The sequence below is a fragment of the Lissotriton vulgaris genome, chromosome 10 (assembly GCF_964263255.1).
Source record: "Lissotriton vulgaris chromosome 10, aLisVul1.2, whole genome shotgun sequence".
Classification (NCBI taxonomy): domain Eukaryota; kingdom Metazoa; phylum Chordata; class Amphibia; order Caudata; family Salamandridae; genus Lissotriton; species Lissotriton vulgaris.
Genome location: NC_141698.1, coordinates 857,864,944 through 857,875,682, shown reverse-complemented (window position 1 = coordinate 857,875,682; position 10,739 = coordinate 857,864,944).

The window sequence follows — 10,739 nt, the reverse complement described above, 5'->3', positions numbered from 1 at the left end:
CGTGCACGTGAACATGTATATCACGTTGCGTGAGTTGCAATTAGTGTGGTTCCGTTGAGTCCAGATTTTGCGTGGTTCCAGGTTTAGAGTTTTGGTATGGGTTGTGAGATGGCACACACTGCAGTCGTTGCAAGGGTAATGTCCAGTGACTTTCCGCAAGCCCCAAGCATTCAGAATCGTATTCTCTCGAGGTCTGGGTGGTGGTCTTGGTCGGGTGCTTACCAGTTGGTCTCTCAGATTGTTATTCCTTTTGTACGCAAACCTGGGAGCATCCCAGTTTCTCTGCCCGGAATTGATTATTCTCCAATGTTTTTTGATAATCTTGGCTACCTCGTTGGATGCAGTATTATAGGTGGTGACGCAGGTTATTGGTTGTTCCTCGTCCTCCTTTATGGTGGTTTCAAGGAGTGCGTCACGGTTTTGGTTTCTGGCCCTTTTGTTTGTTTTTCGAAAGATGGCCTTGGGGTAACCACGGTTTTCCAATTTGGTTGCTAAATCTGCTAATTGTGATTTGTAATCACTGATATTGGTACAGTTTCTCCGAATACGGAGAAACTCTCTGAATGGCAAGTTTTCTTTGAGGGGTCGTGGGTGAAAGCTCGTGTAAAGGAGCAGTGAGTTTCTTGCAGTCGGTTTGTAATAGGTGGTAGTGACGAGGGTGCCATCTTTGGCTGTGATCGCCAGGTCTAGGAAGGGTAGTTGTTGGTTGCTAGCTGTGCTAGTGAACTTCAAGTATTGGTCTCTGGTGTTGAGCCAGGTCATGAATTTGTCCAAGTCACTGTGAGAGCCTTGCCAGATGACCAGGATGTCATCTATATACCTGTGCCATTTCAGGATGTGATGACTGAACGGGTTGGCTTCTGTAGAGATGTGAGTGCTTTCAAAATGGTGTACATATAGTCCCGCCACACTAGGGGCGAAAACACTGCCCATCGAAGTCCCGTTTGTCTGAAGGTACAAGGTGCCCTCATACTCAAAATAATTTTCTTTGAGGGCCAGCGTGGCACATGCCAGTATGAAACTTCTCGGGGTGTGGTATGGCCAAGGTGATTCTTCTAGGATGTCATGGAGAACCTTCAGGGTCGCATCTTGTGGAAGGCTGGTGTATAGGCTTTCCACATCTAACCCTACCAATAATTGGGTGTTCGGGTCAAAATCCATGTTGTTTATGACCTGTAGTAGATGTTTAGTATCCTTTATATATGTGGGAGTTTTTTGCACCAGAGGATTCAGGAAGAAATCGCAGTCCCGAGATAATGGCTCTAGTAGAGAGTTTATGCCAGATACAATAGGTCTGCCCGGTGGTGGAATTGTGCCTTTGTGTACTTTTGGTACAGTGTAAAAGTACGGTGTCCTGGTGTGCTCAGGGCATAGGTATTCAGCTTCTTGCTTGGAAATGTGCTCCGCATCTGCTGCCCTCTTGACCAGTGCAAGGATAGTGGTGCGTAATTGGTCTGTTGGGTCATGATCCAGCCTGCGGTAGTTCCTGTTGTCGCTGAGAAGTCTACGGCATTCGGTGTCATAGTCCGTTTTGTCAAGAAGTACGATGCCTCCCCCCTTGTCAGATGGCTTGATGATCAATGTGGGGTTATTTTGTAGGCGTTGAATCGTTTGTCTATCATTCCAAGACAAGTTGTTGAAGTGGTTGGTCGGTTGAAGACTCTCAATATCGTGGTATACTGCCTGTTCAAAAGTAGTAATTTCAGCAGGGATGGTGGAAGGAGGTGGGACGAAAGTTGACTTGGTCCTTAGGCCCGTGGTATTTGGGTTATCCTGAGGTTGGTCATTCTCGGGGGTGGGTCTCTCAAAGAACGACTTCAGCTTTAATTTTCTGAAAAATTGTGCCAGTTCGGTATGAAGTTTGAATTTGTCCAGTCTTGTGTGGGCACAATCTTTTTGAGATAGAGGTGTGCTGGATAGGTTGAAAACCAGTGAAGGCTGGGCGGCGGTGGTTATTATTTGCTCGGTCCCGGTGTTGCTTCTTTTGCCTTTTGGCGCGTGTTGGCGCTGACTGGGTTCTCTTCTTCGGCCCAGTGGACCTGTTGGGTTGGTCTTCTGCGGCCCCGCGCTCTCCTGCCCCGTCCTAAAAAAGGCATGTTGGGGCCCTGGTTACCCGCAAATAGCGGCATTGGTCCCGGAGGGAACATGGTGGGGAAGCCATAATAGGGGTGCTGCATGTGACCGAAGTTGGGTGGGAATTCGTAGAATTGGTTGTGTTGTCCTCCTTGCCAATTGTTAGGCCAACGTTGTCCCCTTCGTCCTATTCCACCTCCTCCTCGCTTCTGTGATCCACTGCTGGAGTCACTTGAGATAGAGCTTTCGTCTCCTGAAGAGTTGGACATGTTGGCGCCCCCCTCCCCTACGTTTTGGGTATCACGAAGATGGAAATGACTAATACTTGTCATTTTCTTTGGTAGAGTGCTGTGTGAAGAGAACAGTAAAGGGCTATTTGCACGCCGAGTGGAACCTAATTAAAGAAGTCTTTGCGATTAAGGTCAGCACTGCACAAAGCTACTGGCCTTATAAAAATTTGGTAGGTAGAAGTAGTCTACGTTAAATGAGTGTATAAACATCTAGGTGTAATTTAAATGGAGAAAAGCATCACACTTTATGATTAAAACTTTATTGTTTTTCATATTACATAGACAAAAGACAAAGGCCCTGATGAGAACCCAGGAACTGGTTTCCTGGCTTCGAAACGCGTCGGCAGACCAGAGGAGTTAATGGCCATATAGCTTAAATTAACATCAGTTTGTATATAAAAAAATAGTGATTAAGCTGCATTTATTGGTTATACTCCTCGTCCTTGTTATTTTGTCTTTCATTCATTGAAACCAATTGTATATGAACTTATGATGTGTTGTCTTTTTTTTTGGAGAATTTTCTTTAGGATGTATGATGTTGGAAATCAACTTTAATGTATATATGCATTGTTTTATGAAGGTCTATAAGTTGTAATGTACAGTAGTGTAAATATATAAATGCACAGTTATTCCTTTTTTGCCATTTAAAAAAGAAAAAGGTTTTTGAAAGAAAAAGAAAAAAATGAATGGTATAAAATAAAAAATACCTGGTCAAACTATATAAGTGAGTGTTTGGCCTCTACAAGTCGAATTGTACAAAAGTAAGGGTGGTGTAGGCACATTTTTGTGGTTTTTGGTTTTTTTGGGCTAAAAGATGTAGCACTGGGTTCTCTCCTGATAACAGGTGAGTAAATCGGAATTCGTAGTTCAGCTGATTTTAGAGGAATATTTTTACTTTTCAAAAATCGACAGAAACTTTTCTGTTGAAAACCACACAAAGGATTCCTTGCATAGACCACATCTTGTTTGAGAATTGAAAGATTGCGTTTTGTGACTTCCCAGACAAACATGACATGTGACTGACTGTAAACCTCTCAGAGGCACCAGCCTGATGTCATTTTTCAGTAACTAATGCACCTCTATACCTATACATGTGCATGAGTACAGGACATCTAACTGTGTTCTTAGGCTGCGTTGTCACAAATACCTCACATTCCCCTAGAAGAAAGCAATCAAGAGAGATAGATGCATGGGTTACTGATGCTTGGCAGCTGTCTTCCATTGCTGAAAATGGAACAAAATGTACTCCCTTGAATTGGGTGCTGTGTGGTGGCAGCCAAAATGTAGCGAACCATGAAGGAGAGTTTACTTATACATTTATTTATTAATGTTTTACTATTTTCCCAAATGGATAGTGCATGTCTTCTGGATTATTTACTTAAACAGACTACGTTTTTAAATATCTTACAGGGTTAAAACATCTGCTGCAGATATCTTTATATAGCCGGCAAGTTCCAGGTTGTACTAGAGGTAAGATAAATCTGCATTTTAATTCATTTGTTGAATAGACCTGTGTGCAATCTACTTGCAGGTTTCACTTATTATAAAATAACATAGACAGTGACAGGTTTATGGATATTGCTCTGTTTGTTAGTGCATTTGTTCCTGAGGTACTTGCGCTACCGACAAGTCCAAGGTTACAATTCTTGTAACACATTTTAGTAAGCTTAATGAATTATGACCAGCATCAAGGTAGGGCCTGCAAACGGCAAGGCATGAGATTGAAATGATGTTCTTTTTCTTAAACTTTTGTTGTTTAAGGTTGATGAAAAGGCCTTCTTAGAGTAGTGGTAAACCGTTATAAAGTGATTTCTAATGGTTATTAGTGTAATTACTCCTACAGACAGCTGCATCTGACATTGTTTTACAGTTCATGCATATCTTTTGCATACAGAGCTTGGAGAAAGTGAAAACCTGACGCCAATCATAGCTTGTCTGTTATGTTCTTGTGAAATTATGATACTCAAATGAAAGGAGTGCTGATGGGCCATTAGGTGAGGCATTTGCGTTGGTCCTAGCTGGAATTGAAAATAAGAGAATACCCGCATCCACAGCAGGTTTCTGCTCTGAACGCACTGTACACAAAGTGTGCATGCCTCTCACTATGTTTTGGTGTATTACAAGTGCCATAGGATGTAATGCTCCTGTAATACGGTAGGGACGGGATATTCGCCACGTTGCTGACGGAGTATCCCATCCACCAAGATCTACATCAGGCACTAAGTCTGCATCTACCACTATTACAACACCGCTGTCCTCACTGTGTGTACATAAATCATTTACGGTCATGCACATATAGTTGTTTAGTCTATAAAAAATCAATACTTGCCTATTCTCATCAGAATAGCTCTTTAGGGTTTGTGTTTCTCCTTCTGTGCAGCAGTGGTGCTCACATCATTACTTCAGTAGGTGCCTTATCACCATCACCCAAGAGTTCAGTGGCAGACTCTTTTTATGGCTGTCTTTTACTACCCAAATGTGACTGGCAGAGGAGCCCATTGTTCTTGGTTGCATTAGGCCCACCCTTGCCACTTCACTGCTCCTCACATAATTTGTTTTCATGTTTAGAAAATAGAGGAGTGAGCATTTATCTGGAGGATGTTTATCCCTTAATGTTTCAAGACTCCTGGAAATATATTTGTGCACTGCAGTGCTGGAATGATGTGGGATGCAGACGGATCTTGGATCCGACATCTATTACTGAGGCGGATCTGTCGGGCCCCAGTAAAATATGCTGAATTTTTCTAGGTGCATAATCCTAGCTGGGAGCTATCTGGAGCTTAGCACCAAGATGTAAATGCAAGGAAGGGAAAACAAAGTCACTCGGTTTTTGTATTGCTTCAAAAGAACGTATAATAAACTGTGATTTAGAGCCTAGTTTTGACTTTTTTCAATTCATGTATATAAGAGATATGCATGTATTGTAAGAAGGACTGATGTATTGGTCTGCACGAGTATTTACATAAATAATAATTTAAATGTCACTGACTAATTTTTTTTATTTCATTCTTTTAGGGCCAGATGTGCGAAGGCTTTTGGTAGTCACAAACAGCCTGAATCCCAGGATCAGGCCATTTGCGACCGCAAAAAGGCCTTTTCTGATGTATTAAACTCAAATTACAGTTTGGTAACATATTACCGAATCACAATTTGGATTTGCGATCGAATCCTAAATTGGTGTTTGGAAGGGGCATGTTTAGGGCGTCCCTTCCAAATTCCAAATTGGAATGGTATGTACTAATGTTCCATGACCGAATTCTGGTCATAAAACATGAATCTTTTACTCCTCAAAGTAGGTGGTAAGTCATTCGCAAATGGGAAGGAGTCCCCAAGGAACATTTTTTTCCTTCGTGAATGTTGATTTTTTTAAAAATAGGTAATAGTCCACTGGACCACTGCCAGCTCTTACAGAAAGAAAATTACACTTTTCATTTTTTCGTTTAAACACATCCTGTTTTCCTTTAGGATTGTATCATGTTATTATTATTTGAAAAAGTACAACAGCCATCGCCTACTTCCAGTAGCTGGCGAGGAGACATGAAAACAGGAGGGATTGTAGGGAAAAATGAGGAGGAGGGGGGACCCAACATCCCCTTTTCCTTTAAGGAAAGCAGGTTGCATTTAAAGAAAGAAAATGTTTTATTTAAAAACAATCGCATTTGGCGATGCAGTGCGCGCAACTAAATTTGTTTCATTTATTTATATGTTTACTTACCTTTAATCGGCCATAATCTGTAGTTTACTACCCCCTTCCCCGCCCTACGTCAACGCACAGCAGCACTCCCACCACGGGCCACTACTGCATCAAAGGCTGTGAAGGGCAGGGCCGGCCCTAGGCATGTGCAAACTGTGCACCTGCACAGGGCCGCCAAACCCCAGGGGCCGCCATGTCTCCAGTCGATGAAGGGGGCCCCTCAGCTGAGCTCTCGGTAGAGAGCTGTCTCTCTCTCTCTAAAGCAGCTGCTGCTGTCTGCAGCCTGCTCCTCGCTCCTCGTGCTGCTGACCTTTGACTGAAGAGAAACAAAGTATCAACTTCCATTGTTTCTCTTCAGTCAAAGCCACGAGCCAGGCCCGGAAGGAGGAGGGGGTGGGGGCCTAAGATAGTGCATTCTCCTCAGGGCACTATTCCTTTGAGAAGGGAGGTGGCCAGGGCTGTGAGGGGTGAGGGGTGGGGGTGGGGGGTTGTCAGGGTTTGGGGGCCTACATGGGCTGGGGACCTCTTAATGTGATTGTGGCACCCTTAAAAAAACTGCTTCCCTGCCTCCCCCCTACAAGTTATCTAAAGACACAATTACAATGCTGAAGCTGGCTCTGTGTTTCCACTGCAGCATTTTAAAAGCATGCTTACATTTTCGGGATGATTTCAGCCGGCTCGACTACGCATGTCTAACTTGCGAAAGTGAAAGTGATTGCACACCCCTCTTGAGTGGGCCTCGGTAAATGCGGAGAGCTGGCATGCTGGCATGTGGCGAAGACGCAGTGTTCTGCTGTGTGCCTTGTGCACAGGTTGGCCCATGGTGAATTATAATGATTAGAAAGAACGCTCCAGATGCAGAAGCACTTCCTCAGCCACCAAGTTTGGGACAAGGAACGAGACAGTAAGTGTATTTTTATTGTTGAATGGTGAAACAGAGGTCTCGGTGGAATGGGATAATGGGCCTGCAAGTAAGGGAAGATTATCTCTGTTCAGACAGCCTGTAGGTCCTTTCTCCAACATATGTGCCTGTGTAATATAGTTTGTAATCACTGTGACATTTTTAGGAACTTTTATACATAATAGAAATTGTGTTTTCCGACAAGTCATGGTTCTTTTAAACAAAATAAAATTTGAATTGCTTGCTTTATCGTAGTCCGTTTCACGCTCACCCTGACATCTGTTTAAGTCCTCCGAGTCATTTGTTATTCTCTCGGTGTACCAAGTCAACCTTCCCTCTGAGTTTGGTAAGCCGAGTTACAGTGACAATCGTTATGTACAGCACATAGAGGTGTCAAAATGGCATTTGTACAAACATTAATTTTATTGTGAGAGAAAAGCATCCTCATTAAAACATGAATGCATGTGAGGGTGATGTGCTCTCTGCCCACCCTTGTTTGGGCGATATATTGTTGGTAGTTCTTAGTATTTAGTGTGTGTCCTTGGCTTGCGATGGTGGCACTTTCCTTGTATAGCCAGAGTACATATGGATACTGGATGGAAACTGCAAACTGATAGTAGAGCACCTGCCATGCATTTACTAAAAATAAAAAGCTTGTCTATTGAAGAAAGTGATCAGCTTACGTTTTGGAGTCCAGGCGGAGGGGGAGAAGGGTGCGAGGCGGAGGGGGAGAAGGGTGCAAGGCAGAGTGGAGAAGGGTGCAAGGCAGAGGGGAGAAGGGTGGAAGGCAGAGAGGAGAAGGGCGCAAGGCAGAGAGGAGAAGGGTGCAAGGCAGAGAAGGGTGCAAGGCAGAGAGGAGAAGGGTGGAAGGCGGAGGGGAGAAGGGTGCAAGGCAGAGGGGAGAAGGGTGCAAGGCAGAGAAGGGTGCAAGGCAGAGAGGAGAAGGGTGGAAGGCGGAGGGGAGAAGGGCGCAAGGCATAGAGGAGAAGGGCGCAAGGCAGAGAGGAGAAGGGTGCAAGGCAGAGGGTAGAAGGGCGCAAGGCAGAGAGGAGAAGGGCGCAAGGCAGAGAGGAGAAGGGCGCAAGGCAGAGAGGAGAGGGCGCAAGGCAGAGAGGAGAAGGATGCAAGGCAGAGGGTAGAAGGGTGCAAGGCAGAGGGGAGAAGGGTGCAAGGCAGAGGGGAGAATGGCGGAAGGCAGAGAGGAGAAGGGCGCAAGGCAGAGAGGAGAAGGGTGCAATGCAGAGAGGAGAAGGGTGCAAGGCAGAGGGGAGAAGGTGCAAGGCAGAGGGGAGAAGGGTGCAAGGCAGAGAGTAGAAAGGGTGCACGGTAGAGAAGGGTGCAAGGCAGAGGGGAGAAGGTTGCAAGGCAGAGGGTAGATGGGTGCAAGGCATAGAGGAGAAGGGTGCAAGGCAGAGGGGAGTAGGATGCAAGGCAGAGAGGAGAAGGGTGCAAGGCGGAGGGGAGAAGGGTGCAAGGCAGAGGGGAGAAGGGTGCAAGGCAGAGAGGAGAAGGGTGCAAGGCAGAGGGGAGAAGGTGCAAGGCAGAGGGGAGAAGGGTGCAAGGCAGAGACTAGAAGGGTGCAAGGCAGAGGGGAGAAGGATGCAAGGAAGAGGGGAGAATGGTGCAACGGGGAGGGGGAGAAGGGTGCAAGGCGGAGGGGAGAAGGGTGCAAGGCGGAGGGGAGAAGGGTGCAAGGCAGAGGGGAGAAGGGTGCAAGGCAGAGAGGAGAAGGGTGCAAGGCAGAGGGGAGAAGGGTGCAAGGCAGAGAGGAGAAGGGTGCAAGGCAGAGGGGAGAAGGGTGCAAGGCAGAGAGGAGAAGGGCGCAAGGCAGAGAGGAGAAGGGTGCAAGGCGGAGGGGAGAAGGGTGCAAGGCGGAGGGGAGAAGGGTGCAAGGCAGAGGGGAGAAGGGTGCAAGGCAGAGAGGAGAAGGGTGCAATGTGGAGAGGAGAAGGGTGCAAGGAAGAGGGGAGAATGGTGCAACGGGGAGGGGTAGAAGGGTGCAAGGTGGAGGGGAGAAGGGTGCAAGGTGGAGAGGAGAAGGGTGCCACGGGGAGGGGAGAAGGGTGCAAGGCAGAGAGGAGAAGGGTGCAAGGCAGAGAGGAGAAGGGTGCACGGTAGAGAAGGCTGCAAGGCAGAGAGGAGAAGGGTGCAAGGCAGAGGGGAGAAGGGTGCAAGGCAGAGGGGAGAAGGGTGCAAGGCAGAGAGGAGAAGGGTGCAAGGCAGAGGGGAGAAGGGTGCAAGGCAGAGGGGAGAATGGTGCAAGGTAGAAAAGGGTGCAAGGCGGAGGTGGAGAAGGGTGCAAGGGGGAGGGGGAGAAGGGTGCAAGGGGGAGGGCGAGAAGGGAGCTGCAAGGCAGAGGGGAGAAGGGTGCAAGGTGGATGGAGATGAAGTTAAAAATGTGCCCCCCCCCCCGGAAACATTTCTGCGGATGCCCATGGAACGCACACTACTTTGTGAGAGAGAGTGGAGAGAGAGAGGAGAGAGAGAGAGAGCGAGAGTAGAGAGAGAGAGTGGAGAGAGAGTGAGGGTGGAGAGAGAGGGTGGAGAGAGAGAGTGGAGAGAGAGTGGAGAAAGAGTGGAGTGAGGCAGTGGAGAGAGAGTATAGAGAGAGTGGAGAGAGAGAGTAGCGAGAGAGTAGAGAGAGAGAGTCAGTGGAGAGAGAGTGGAGAGAGAGTAGAGAGAGTGGAGAGAAAGACAGTGGAGAGAGAGTAGAGAGAGAGTGGAGAGAGAGAGTGGAGAGAGAGAGTGGAGAGAGAGTAGAGATAGAGAGTGGAGGGAGAGAGGGTGGAGAGAGAGAGTGGAGAGAGAGCGTGGAGAGAGAGTAGAGAGAGAGAGAGTGGAGAGAGAGTAGAGAGAGAGAGAGTGGAGAGAGAGTGGAGCTAGACAGTGGAGAGAGAGAGTGGAGAGAGCATGGAGACAGTGGGGAGAGTGAGCAAGAGAGTGGAGAGAGAGAGAGTTGAGGGAGACAGTGGAGAGAGAGTGGAGAGAAAGACAGTGGAGAGAGAGTAGAGAGAGAGTGGAGAGAGAGTAGAGAGAGAGAGAGTGGAGGGAGAGAGAGTGGAGGGAGGGAGAGTAGAGGGAGAGAGAGTGGAGAGAGAGTGGAGAGAGAGTAGAGAGAGAGAGTGGAGAAAGAGTAGAGAGAGAGAGTGGAGAGAAAGTGTAGCTAGACAGTGGATAGAGAGTGGAGAGAGAGAGAGAAAGTGGTGAGAGAGACAGTGAAGAGAGAGAGAGTGGAGAGAGAGAGAGAGAGAGAGAGAGAGAGAGAGAGAGATAGAGAGAGTGGAGGGAGTGGAGCTAGACAGTGGAGAAAGAGAGAGAAAGTGGAGAGAGAGAGAGTGGAGAGTGGAGAGAGAGAGTGGAGAGAGAGAGAGAGAGAGTGGAGAGAGAGAGAGGAGAGAGAGAGAGTGGAGAGAGAGAGAGGAGATAGAGAGTGGAGAGAGAGTGGAGAGACAGTGGAGAGAGAGTGGAGAGAGAGTGGAGGGAGACAGTGGAGAGAGAGATAGAAGAGAGAGAGAGTGGAGAGAGAGAGTGGAGAGAGAGTAGAGATAGAGAGTGGAGGGAGAGAGGGTGGAGAGAGAGAGTGGAGAGAGAGCGTGGAGAGAGAGTAGAGAGAGAGAGAGTGGAGAGAGAGTAGAGAGAGAGAGAGTGGAGAGAGAGTGGAGCTAGACAGTGGAGAGAGAGAGTGGAGAGAGCATGGAGACAGTGGGGAGAGTGAGCAAGAGAGTGGAGAGAGAGAGAGTGGAGGGAGACAGTGGAGAGAGAGTGGAGAGAAAGACAGTGG